Source organism: Aedes aegypti, chromosome 3 (genome assembly GCF_002204515.2).
Source record: "Aedes aegypti strain LVP_AGWG chromosome 3, AaegL5.0 Primary Assembly, whole genome shotgun sequence".
In the NCBI taxonomy this organism is placed as follows: Eukaryota; Metazoa; Arthropoda; class Insecta; order Diptera; family Culicidae; genus Aedes; species Aedes aegypti.
The window spans coordinates 127140406-127153296 of NC_035109.1; the positions used below are offsets into that span (position 1 = coordinate 127140406).

Sequence of the window (12891 nt, forward strand, 5' to 3'; positions counted from 1 at the left end):
GTTAAAATATCATTTTGACATGATATTTCTTTAAAAATAAAATAAAAGTTAATACTTCGACGTAATGAACAAAAACTAGGAACAGTGCAAATTTGTTCATTCGTCCTATTGCGCATAAGGTCGAAAGTAACAAAAACGCCTAATTCCGATAAAACGTGTATTCGACCTTTTGTCACCAAAGGTCTTATGAGCGACAGCTGTCAAAATAAATGGAAAAGCTGATACGACGCACCTGTAGTATTGATTTTGCCTCGTTAAACAGTTTTTTTTACAATGAGTGACTTAAATTCAATGCCAGGTAAGTTTCTCAAAAGTAAAACATTATTTTAGAGTAACAATGTTCATTTCACAGAAGCTGCGATTTTTCGAAAACAAATCGTTTGGTTTGATAAAAGGAATTTACGGAAGAACATTCCTATGGAAAGACCCCAACTAAAGACCCGCCAGATCGCAGATTAGTAATCTCTTCACTTGATGGTTCTAGTGGAAAAACAGCATCGGGATCGATTCCATCGATGGGAATGAGCATCCATTCGCCATCCTACCTTCAAGCGAATCCAGTAACACTGATTCCATGACAAAACCGGTCCGCACCGGCTGAGCAACTGAAAACATCAATCCCCTTGCCAATGCTTGGATGAACACCAAACAATCCCTTCATCTTTCCTGACACGTGTTCGTCCGGTAATTCACCAGCTTCGTATATGCTGACTTCATCAGACGGTAGCCCAGGCCTTGAAACTGAGTCCTTAAAAACGAGTTATGAAGAGTTGAATGTGTTCTGAAACTAAACAGATCGAAGATTTATTATTGAAAACTTTTTTTTAAATAACTAAACTTATTTTTAGAGAGCCGTTAGTCTCTTCTATTTTCTTATTTTATATTCCGAAAGCTTGCAGTATTTTTGTACAGTCAAACCTCTATGAGTCGATATTGAAAGTACAATCGACTCAGTGATATTCTAAGGAAAGCTGTTTCTTTCGGTTTCTAATCCAGCGGCTATCAACGATGCATAACTTTTGATGTCCCCCAAAAGATCCTCCCTCGATAGATCCACAACCACTCCAGGGATTTGGTGCACCAACTGGCAGACTTCGATGTATGGCATGCGAATTGGACATGGTAGCGTTCCAGAAAACGTTTAACATGGCAAAAGCGTTGTGCTAACTGCAAATCAATCCGATAAATTCACTATTATTGAGATGAGAATACAACGATGGCTGGTGGGTCGTATGTACTTCACTGACCATCAACCAGTCCGATCGTATTTTGACGTATGGAAATTTTCAGATGTCAAACGTCTGAACGTGCCCGTTCGATGTGCAGTGGTGACTAGCGTTAGGTTGTATCGATTAGGTCGAATGAACCTCAAACAATCTCACATAGACGGAAAACTTTTTTATTCTCATAAATAAAAAATAAGAGTATATTTTTCTCATTTTGTTAAATGGTTTAATGGGAGGGATTTCGTGTTGTGTCTTGATACGTATATTATGTAATTTGAAGCTTTTTGTTTTAAATAGAAATTGAATTTCGTTTGAAAAACTTCATGGTGAGTTATCTCAGATAGTCAAAAATGTCACATTCGACCTTTTCAAATCGAGCTCCAGATTTTTTTATTTCTTGTAATAAGCGGTTTTTTTTATCACGAAACTGCATTATAAAGTATTGTAGGGTTTCTTTCTACTTCGTCGTAAGAGCTACTATTCGTCGTATCAAACTTAAAATGTTCCACTACGGCGGGTATTCCAACTTACCTGCAACATAGATTCATTTTCCGAATGTTATTTTGTGAAAGCATTCATGATTCGTCCACCTGTACACCAAAAATGCAATGAAAGTACTGTATTTCGATAAATAAGGCTGATACAAATATTAAATTTCTTTTATGTCCGAGACCACTTGGAAGGTACGGGGGGGGGGGGGATAAAAATAAATAAGGAACAAAAAAATAAAAACGAAAAAAAAGTTATTTTTTCGAATTTTTGTTTTAAACGATAATTGTTAAACTTTTATCAAACGTCCTCTGGTTAATTATTTTAGTTGTTTTTAACTTTAAAAATTGAAAAAAACCTAACTGATGTCAAAAAAATGATGAATCTTTTTTTTTCTCCCCTTCAAAATTTTCTGATTTTTGACGGGGGGGGGGGGGGGGGGGGGGGTGTGACATAAAAGAAAATTAATATTTGTATCAGCCTAACTTCAGTTCAATTATCCACTTTTCACTTTTTCACTGAAATTGCATGGACGAACACGATTTGAGAGAAATGCTTAGCGATCGACATCAGTCACACCACTTTCGAAAACAAGTTTCTTCCCGCCCCCGTGGGTGACTTACTTCGCCGGGTACTTATTTTCACTATGGAAAACCTTCGTACTTCTTCACTGAAGGATTTCATTCCAATCACACGCCGTAAAACTTCAATTAATCATCAAACTTTACGAAATTTCCTCAACCGGCGCGTTTAATTGAGAATGTAAACAAAGTTCAATCCGTCGTACTGAGTCGCTTGTGCGCATCAATGTGTGCGCGACGCTCGACGTAAAAATACGGTTCCTTTGATTGTGTTGTTTTCGCTGTACTGTGAGCAAATGCCGAGGGGGACGACACATCCAGATATTTTAGATTACCTTATACCTTTGAAAAAATCTTTACGATGACCATTAGACTGGCCCAGCTTAGTATGGGAGAAAATTAAAGTTGTATAATACCACGGGGCACCCTCCAGGATTATTTCTTAGAGTTAGAAGAAGCCTTCCTGAAAGTTTCAGCTCATTAAATCGTTCCATGAGCTGGCGCATTTGAATTGAAATTAATATAGGATTTCCAGCTCAAACATATGGGTTTCAGTACTTCATCTACTGTTTGGTTCAGGAAAATCGTTGATCGCGTTCAATTGCACCCAGACTGTCAAAAACACTACTTGATACTATAGTGAACAATATTGTAAAAGTTTGTATCATGATTAAAATTGAAAAAGTTGGTGTTTTAACTATTTGAAGCAGATTTGCTAACCTCATGCTATACTGCTTTGTATTTCTTCAACATAGCCACTAAGCGCATCATAGCCACCTATGACGTTGGGCGAGCTGCTGCACAAGGCGCAAGCATATATGTGATTGTACGGGAGGCTGATTCAGCCTAACTTTCAATAACTGAAAAGTTAATGAAAACGAGCTCAAACCCAGATACAACCTTCTGCAATTATGTTCATTAGGGTATTAACTAGTGTATTTGTCATTCTGGGCTCAATTGAACGCGACCAACTAGTATACGGAACGAAACAGTGATATTGGGTCAACCCGCATAGAAAAATCCAATTTGTCTTATAGTCAAAACCACACATGTCTTTCATCTGAAATGGTTAGTGTATCGCGAACAGTTTTTACATTGTAAAACAATAAGAAACACAAGGCTGTAGACCATAAAGAACAGCTTGAGTAACCCATATCGAACAGTGCCAATATATTATAAAGCTCATATATTGTAGAACAATACGGAGATATAAATCTGTGGGAAATAGTGCAAACATTTATACAATGTTTGTCGAATGGTTTTTGTGTTTATTAGGCGAACATCATTTACACACGTTCATTTAACTATATATTACTATTTTTGAACAGTTCGGCAAACAGTTGCACGCATTGGCATTTGTCAGACAAGTTTCGTCAATTTGAGAGGCACGCTTAAAAATTTACACACGTGATATTTAACTTTTTCGCAATTATTGATCAAAGGCTATTTCGACTCCATGAAACACATTTCGACGAAACATGTGGAACAACGAATTTTATATGATATTCCTATATTTGTTACTTATAATTTGAATCAGAAGAATGAAATAATTTATATTTTTTTTAAAGCCAAGTAATAATTTCTGCGCTATTGTGAAAATTGTTTTTAGTGTGCATGTCATTTTTTGTTTTTCTAGAAACCGAAGCGAAAAAAAATACGACGTCAACACAGCGGTGCGAAAATCTCAGTGTCCGTGCTCTTTTGAAATCCATTGGTGAATGGTGAGTGTTTTATACATTAATGTTTCCTTTAGCTTCTAATAATTTCTTTCTGTTTCGTTTTCTTTCCCTATCATAGCAGTTATGTAAAACGCAGCGCTAGAATGAGAAGCAACAACATTCAACCAGTTCCCGGGCAGCTGCCGACAAAGTATTCATTCCTCAATGTTAGTGAAAAAGGACCAGACCCAAGCCAGAACCAAGGAAATAAGCCGAATTCAACGAATCCGATGTTTTTGGGAGCTTATCCATCGTTTGGGACCTACAACATCACATTGCGCAGTGCTCCGAGGTGTTATCAATATAAAGGTGACAATTAGTGCAAATCAAGCGTGTGATAGAATAAGGGCGTAAATAACATGATCGGTTTCTCTTCATCGATCCTCTCTTCGGCTAATAAAGGTTATAAGATGCAAGTTTGTTGGCATTTTTTCACCTCAAGATGCAAGTTTACATCGTTGCTAAGCGTCCCCAAGTGAAAATTTGTCAACAAACTAACATATTGTCACCTTTGTTTGCGGAAAAGTGATCGATAAAGAGAAATCTATCATGTTACGTACGTCCTTATTGTAACAAACACTTGAAATATTTTTAAAGTTGGTTTTATAAATCGAATAAAATGTAGTAATAAAACAAAGTAAAATAAAAACAAATAAAATAAATAAGTACTAATTGTCCTATTCATTGGTTATAATTTAAACATAAAGAAACAGTACCGTATTCGGTAAAAATACCACAGCGCACCGTAAACGTACTATTCCATATACATTAATTGCTTTTATTCAAATTTAATAGTTTAACTATTCTGAAACTGTTTCCTTTACAGTAAATGGATCAAAACGTGGATGATATATGGACAATTGGGCAAATTGTGAAGGAAAAAAATTGTTCGAGAAAATCGGCGTTTTTGAATGGTTACATAACTTAACCGCCTATTCCCCATACTGTACTTTGTCCAATAACAATTATCCAAACTGTAAAAACTGTTCATGATAGGGTAGACTTATTGTTATTTTGGGTGGTTTATGAAATTATTTAGATATTGTTGTAAACGGTTGTGGATAGTTTCGGAAACAGTGCAATTATGGTTCTTATTTATGCGGGAATTCTCTATATATTTGAAACGAATATCCCATACAAACTACAAATTGAATGCGCCAGCTGGTGGAGCAACCAATCGAATTGAAATTTTTTGAGATCTTTTTTATTACCCTAAGGTTTATATCTAGGGGGTGCCCCGTTGAGTTTTACCACATTTTTGTTTTAGGGCCAGTCTAATGACCATTCATCTTCTTGCAGTATGTTATCTTGTTTCATCTGTGGTATCATATAAAACATCTTTATCCATCTTCACAAATCTAGCTCATCTTTGCGCGTCTTACATGAGCGGATGGAGCGGATTGACTCAGTTGTCGTTGATCAACAACAGAGAGGAAGCACGGAGCTGCATAATCGGTGGAATGTGTCTAATCCAATCCCAGCCGGTTCTACAACACCATTTAGATGTTCTCCTGGGCTTGCTAGAGGTCCGGAGATTGGCCCGGATTCAGCAGGATGCTGATTATCGGTTCCGTGATGTGGCCGGAAAGGATGGATACGACGGATAACATAACGGAGGCGTCATACACGGACTGCCCAAGAAGCAGAACAGTCGTCTATATGATGTGTTGGCCAGGTTTTCCGACAAGCGGTTCCTGCATGATCAAAACGGTGATTTACTTCGAGATAAGAAGCATCGTCTTCGGCGCCAGGTGCAAGAGTTGCTGTCAAACTTGACGGAAGATGACCAGAAGCGGCATGTGGCTGAAGGAAAAGATGATCTGGATCATGTCGGTGATCGAAGTACTTTGTGGGTGGAGAATGGCGGAAAACAGTTGACGTTCGTTGACCAGTTTATATTTTTCGATGGGAGGGGGGGGGGCTTGGGGCATGTTGTGAATTAATAAATTGTCCCTGGTTTCTCTGTATATGCCCTTACTCACAACTCCGAAATATTCTATTGGTTATTAAATTGGGTTTAAAATTAATCATCATATTATTATATTAACATAACTCATTGCTGGAAATTCCATAGATTAAATCACATATTTTCGGGTTTCCTGCCGAGGATTGGGCTATCACATTTACTGACAATATCGTTCTGCAGTGTTGTTTAATATGCTGCTCCTTAAATATTAGAATGATGATTAGTGAAATTGTAGATAGCAACAGTATACATTCACCTACCCCTTCTGGAAGCTGCAATCCAGTACCGTAATCATAGTCGACGGATTTGTATAAGTAACGCGCTTTCTCGCATGTAAAGAAAAATTACCTATATACAAACAAAAATAGTTTTCTTAAGATTTCCCAGAATTAAGCCTTTTACGTGCAATTCTGGTAGCAAATAGTTACCATTTACTCAATTTTTACACACAGGCTCACAGTTTTCCACAATCTTTTCACCAAGTTTACTTGTATTGCAATTGAATTCAAGTAACATAAGTAATTAAAGCAAAAATAATGAAAATTAAAAGCATAAATAAATCAAAACTGTTTACAGAAAAACTGTAGCACTATGCTACATCATCATTGATTCTCCTTCCACCCATTCACATCTTCATGCATCTCATCAATCTACGCGCATCGTTTAGCAGAAGAGGTCAGCACACGAAGCACGTCAAATTCTAGAATGATACACTGATCTAAAAAATCTAATTTTATCCAAAAGTGCATCTAATCGGTGATTTGGATGTGTCGCCCCCCTCGGCAAATGCCATAATTGTACGGTCAGAAGGAATTGTGTTCATATGTTCGGGCTGAATTTTGATGACGAACAATGGATTTCAAAGGAAATCAGTATATTCCATCATGCTGAAGGAATGGAGGGAGATGCCCGTAGATCTATATATTCTAGTAAAACATTTTATTATAGCGTTGATATATTGTGTTTTAATCACTCAATACATCACAGTGAGCCGTAAGTTGTTGGACGAATCTGGAAAATGTTTGCGACGGAGTTGAAAACGATACGACGGATTGAGAATACGATAAGATGCATTTTCTTTGCATTATTTCCAAAAACAGATCAAGATTTATCAAAATGTTATTGTACAATGCTAAAGCCGTTTTGAGAAAGAATTGTTTGGCATCGGTTTGTATCAGCATCATTCACTGCAATACTGGGAAAATTGCCGCTCTCACTGATCAATGCTTAATACGATGGATACTAGCACATCACCCTAAGAGTCATAAAGCAACTAATGAACTGATGCGTAGTGCATCGTCAATGTCAAGAAATCGCTAAATAACACGCTACAAACTGGACTACTGTGGTGCATCAATACCCGGACCCGGCCTTATACTGCTGTGTGCATTTGAAATGCAAATATCAAATGCGGGAACACCAAACGCGGTAAGATTTTGCACAAGGAAGGCGATGTCAAAGATTGATTTTCTTTTCTAGGATGGTGGTGATATCGATCATGGTTGCTAAGTGTCCTTTGATTAGTTTGTGTTACCGCGTTTGAAGCTCAGTTGGACAGAATTTGCACCTCAAATGCAAACAGCAACTCATGTTAAGATTTTAGATGAACTTAGCTTAAATTTTAGACATATTTAATCATGTTTCCACTTTTAAACTTTTTATGAATGCCAATTCTGAGCGCTATTATTGTATTTAACGTATGTTCTTGAAATGCATATCCTCTTGCATTCGTACACGCAGTGAACTGGAGTATCGAAATTCATACATTTTGCCTTATGAAAGATGGAACGATTATCGCAATACGTACGCTTTATGCATCGTTTTAGCATCACTTCACACCAAGGTGTAGATACTCGCGGGATGTACGCACGAGCCTATCGATCGCAAGATCCTTGGTTCGATTCCAGGTTGCCGCGAAAACTATTTTTGTTTTCAAATTTTGGTTTCATAAGGCAAATCTATGAATTTCAACCCGATTCCTTGTGGTGAATAGACCATTTCCGTCAGACCTTACCCCCTATTTTTATATTTTTCTTCGAAAGACGATTATTTTTAATGATTATTGACGCTTTCAGATCTAATTTATATACACTCCTGATTTTATTGTAAATTTTTGAAAATTCGAGAATTTACCACATTTTGAGTAGTGCGGCACAGTTGTTTCAACCCTGTGGGTAAACAAAGTGGAGATTTTCCCACAACTTTCAAAACCCCTGCGCTGAGTGTTTGTAGATATGACGAAATGTCAATGTCAAATCAAGCACACGAGACGACACGACAAAATGGAGAAATCTGAGGTCCGATGGGCAAGCTTCGTTGTAAATGAAGCCCATCCTTTACTATTGTACTTATAACAAAAACTTTTACCGGAAGACGACTGCTAATAGACCGTTTTAAGCTTAGCAAGTGATGGAATTCTCCTTGGAAGCATTTCTGCAACGCTGCGGAACGTTTTCTACAAGAGGGACATATTGGCCGGTTTGTTTTGAAACGTCAAGAATTGGACCGTTTGCAGATAACGTCTTGTACTTGCTTTAGAAGCTACCTGGCAAGAGAAAGTTGCATGTAAAGCATGATTAACTAAGTAAATAACACTTTGACACCAAAAACTGTATAAGTAATGGATTTGCCACTGCGATAGAGCAGTTTTTCCTTAGGGGGGCCTATACCTGTTTACCCTACCGTTTGATATCTGCTGCTTATGTCTTCAAGCTGTTCCGGAACCATATGACCAATGGATTATACATACTTCCCCATTTTACCACTCTCGTAGGTCTCCCCGAAAAATCTGCAAACGGTCCAATTCTTGACGTTTCAAAACAAACCGGCCAATATGCCCCTCTTGTAGAAAACGTTCCGCAGCGTTGCAGAAATGCTTCCAAGTAGAATTCCATCACTTGCTAAGCTTAAAACGGTCTATTAGCAGTCGTCTTCATGTAAAAGTTTTTGTTATAAGTACAATAGTAAAGGATACCCGCATAAATAAGAACCATAATTGCACTGTTTCCGAAACTATCCACAACCGTTTACAACAATATCTAAATAATTTCATAAACCACCCAAAATAACAATAAGTCTACCCTATCATGAACAGTTTTTACAGTTTGGATAATTGTTATTGGACAAAGTACAGTATGGGGAATAGGCGGTTAAGTTATGTAACCATTCAAAAACGCCGATTTTCTCGAACAATTTTTTTCCTTCACAATTTGCCCAATTGTCCATATATCATCCACGTTTTGATCCATTTACTGTAAAGGAAACAGTTTCAGAATAGTTAAACTATTAAATTTGAATAAAAGCAATTAATGTATATGGAATAGTACGTTTACGGTGCGCTGTGGTATTTTTACCGAATACGGTACTGTTTCTTTATGTTTAAATTATAACCAATGAATAGGACAATTAGTACTTATTTATTTTATTTGTTTTTATTTTACTTTGTTTTATTACTACATTTTATTCGATTTATAAAACCAACTTTAAAAATATTTCAAGTGTTTGTTACAATAAGGACGTACGTAACATGATAGATTTCTCTTTATCGATCACTTTTCCGCAAACAAAGGTGACAATATGTTAGTTTGTTGACAAATTTTCACTTGGGGACGCTTAGCAACGATGTAAACTTGCATCTTGAGGTGAAAAAATGCCAACAAACTTGCATCTTATAACCTTTATTAGCCGAAGAGAGGATCGATGAAGAGAAACCGATCATGTTATTTACGCCCTTATTCTATCACACGCTTGATTTGCACTAATTGTCACCTTTATATTGATAACACCTCGGAGCACTGCGCAATGTGATGTTGTAGGTCCCAAACGATGGATAAGCTCCCAAAAACATCGGATTCGTTGAATTCGGCTTATTTCCTTGGTTCTGGCTTGGGTCTGGTCCTTTTTCACTAACATTGAGGAATGAATACTTTGTCGGCAGCTGCCCGGGAACTGGTTGAATGTTGTTGCTTCTCATTCTAGCGCTGCGTTTTACATAACTGCTATGATAGGGAAAGAAAACGAAACAGAAAGAAATTATTAGAAGCTAAAGGAAACATTAATGTATAAAACACTCACCATTCACCAATGGATTTCAAAAGAGCACGGACACTGAGATTTTCGCACCGCTGTGTTGACGTCGTATTTTTTTTCGCTTCGGTTTCTAGAAAAACAAAAAATGACATGCACACTAAAAACAATTTTCACAATAGCGCAGAAATTATTACTTGGCTTTAAAAAAAATATAAATTATTTCATTCTTCTGATTCAAATTATAAGTAACAAATATAGGAATATCATATAAAATTCGTTGTTCCACATGTTTCGTCGAAATGTGTTTCATGGAGTCGAAATAGCCTTTGATCAATAATTGCGAAAAAGTTAAATATCACGTGTGTAAATTTTTAAGCGTGCCTCTCAAATTGACGAAACTTGTCTGACAAATGCCAATGCGTGCAACTGTTTGCCGAACTGTTCAAAAATAGTAATATATAGTTAAATGAACGTGTGTAAATGATGTTCGCCTAATAAACACAAAAACCATTCGACAAACATTGTATAAATGTTTGCACTATTTCCCACAGATTTATATCTCCGTATTGTTCTACAATATATGAGCTTTATAATATATTGGCACTGTTCGATATGGGTTACTCAAGCTGTTCTTTATGGTCTACAGCCTTGTGTTTCTTATTGTTTTACAATGTAAAAACTGTTCGCGATACACTAACCATTTCAGATGAAAGACATGTGTGGTTTTGACTATAAGACAAATTGGATTTTTCTATGCGGGTAGGCTTCATTTACAACGAAGCTTGCCCATCGGACCTCAGATTTCTCTCAGATTTCTCCATTTTGTCGTGTCATCTCGTGTGCTTGATTTGACATTGACATTTCGTCATATCTACAAACACTCAGCGCAGGGGTTTTGAAAGTTGTGGGAAAATCTCCACTTTGTTTACCCACAGGGTTGAAACAACTGTGCCGCACTACTCAAAATGTGGTAAATTCTCGAATTTTCAAAAATTTACAATAAAATCAGGAGTGCATATAAATTAGATCTGAAAGCGTCAATAACCATTAAAAATAATCGTCTTTCGAAGAAAAATATAAAAATAGGGGGTAAGGTCTGACGGAAATGGTCTATTTCCATAAGGGGTTCCTACACAGCAAAAAATAATGTAATTTGCACCGACGTAACTCATGCCGGTGTAAAACAAATCCGACGTAACCGCACAGAGAAACAGACGTAACACTTAGAACAAATCGCGATCAAAATCATAGTCGCGAAAACAAGTACGCCCAATGCTAAAAACACTGTAGTTGGCCGATGGACCAACAGGTGGCGGTAATGTGTAAACGTCAAACACGAACAAAAACGACGCGAGCGCTGCGGATGGTCGATTGACCACCTACAAGATATTCGAATCGATCGTTAAAAAGTTGGTCGATGAACAGCGATGAGAGTGTGACGTCTGTTTGTCTGTGGTAACCGCTTATTTCAAGTACAAAATAACATCTCTTTGATGTTATATTACATCGCTTCTAAATTACACTGAAACAACTTTACCATTTTTGATCACATTGAATAGACCATTTCCGTCAGACCTTACCCCCTATATTTATATTTTTCTACGAAAAACAATAATTTTTAATGATTATTGACGCTTTCAGATCTAATTTATATGCACTCCTGGTTTTATTATAAATTTTTGAAAAATTGAGAATTCACCACATTTTGGGTAGTGCGGCACAGTTGTTTCAACCCTGTGGGTAAACAAAGTGGAGATTTTTCCACAACTTTCAATCATACCCCTGCGTTGAGTGTTTGTAGATATGACGAAATGTCAATGTCAAATCAAGCACACGAAACGACACGACAAAATGGAGAAATTTGAGATTCACAACGGCCAGCAATTCTGTTGCTTATGTCGTCATGTTCGCTTATGTTCCGGAACCATAAGACCATACATTCTTCCCCGTTTTACCACTATCATAGGTCTCCCCGAAAAATCCTCGACCACAACATATATCCCCTTCATCTTCCCGCCGGAAGCCTCTGCCGTGTTCCGCGAAAGTTCTCGAGAAGGGTTCTGCTCCCCTTCGGCCCTGTGCCCGGCGGCAATCTGGGGACGAAGATATCACCTTGCGACAGCATACTGTTTGAATTACTAGATTCCAATGGAAGCTGCAGGAATCCAAACAGGACCTCTTCTTCCGGATTTCAGCAAAATCTTCGCAACCTCAGCCAACCACAAAACCGAGCATGAGTAAGCGGAGCACCACAGCAGCCACAGGCGATGGAGATGAAAAGGATACCCACCGTTGTCATGAAGGATTTCATTGTGCTGGATCTCTTCTCCCGATGGAAAGTGCTCGAGCGCACATAATAACCTTACAAATTCCGGTGGAGGAACCAAAGTAAAAAAAATTGACGACCAGCAGAAGCACCGAGATGGTTTCCGGAATGGGTTTGTTGATTTCAGCCACGGTGGAAGTGGCGGATGAAAACATAAATAAAGGTATCTGTCATGATTGACTCGAATCAGCTGATCAAATATTCACCAAAACGTGGAGAAAAAATCATAGGAGAAAAAGGGGTCGGATAAATATCGGAGAGAAATAAATTGTATGGGACCGTGGGGCGTACAGTCGTGCCGCCAGTTTTTCATTGTTTTTCAATAGTTAGGGGCTTCAAAATATATGGGTTCCTTGGGAAAGTTTGTTCAGTAAATTGACAGAAAGCATACAAGCCATTAAAAATTTTTCACGGAAATGGTCTATTTATGTAATATTCACATCTGAAATATATAAATATTACACAGAAACAGCTGCAACCAACTCATTCCGACATATTCTAGTGATATTATACTGCTTCGCGACTAAAAATGGGTGAACCAACGTGCGAAGTTCGA

The 12891-nt window shown here is 37.6% G+C and overlaps 3 long non-coding RNA genes across 3 annotated transcripts; 2 read left to right on the plus strand and 1 right to left on the minus strand.

Moving 5' to 3' along the window:
• Nucleotides 1-10: 10 nt before the first annotated feature.
• LOC110678780 lies at nt 11-870 on the plus strand. Its single transcript, XR_002501934.1, has 2 exons — nt 11-298; nt 353-870. It is a non-coding gene; the product is annotated as an uncharacterized LOC110678780 (long non-coding RNA).
• Nucleotides 871-3323: 2453 nt separating this feature from the next.
• On the plus strand, nt 3324-4404 carry LOC110679152. Its single transcript, XR_002502259.1, has 3 exons — nt 3324-3364; nt 3933-4017; nt 4094-4404. It is a non-coding gene; the product is annotated as an uncharacterized LOC110679152 (long non-coding RNA).
• Nucleotides 4405-9699: 5295 nt separating this feature from the next.
• LOC110679151 lies at nt 9700-10748 on the minus strand. The gene is made up of 3 exons (XR_002502258.1): nt 10708-10748; nt 10055-10139; nt 9700-9978 (listed from the first exon to the last, which is right to left on the minus strand). It is a non-coding gene; the product is annotated as an uncharacterized LOC110679151 (long non-coding RNA).
• Nucleotides 10749-12891: the final 2143 nt, after the last annotated feature.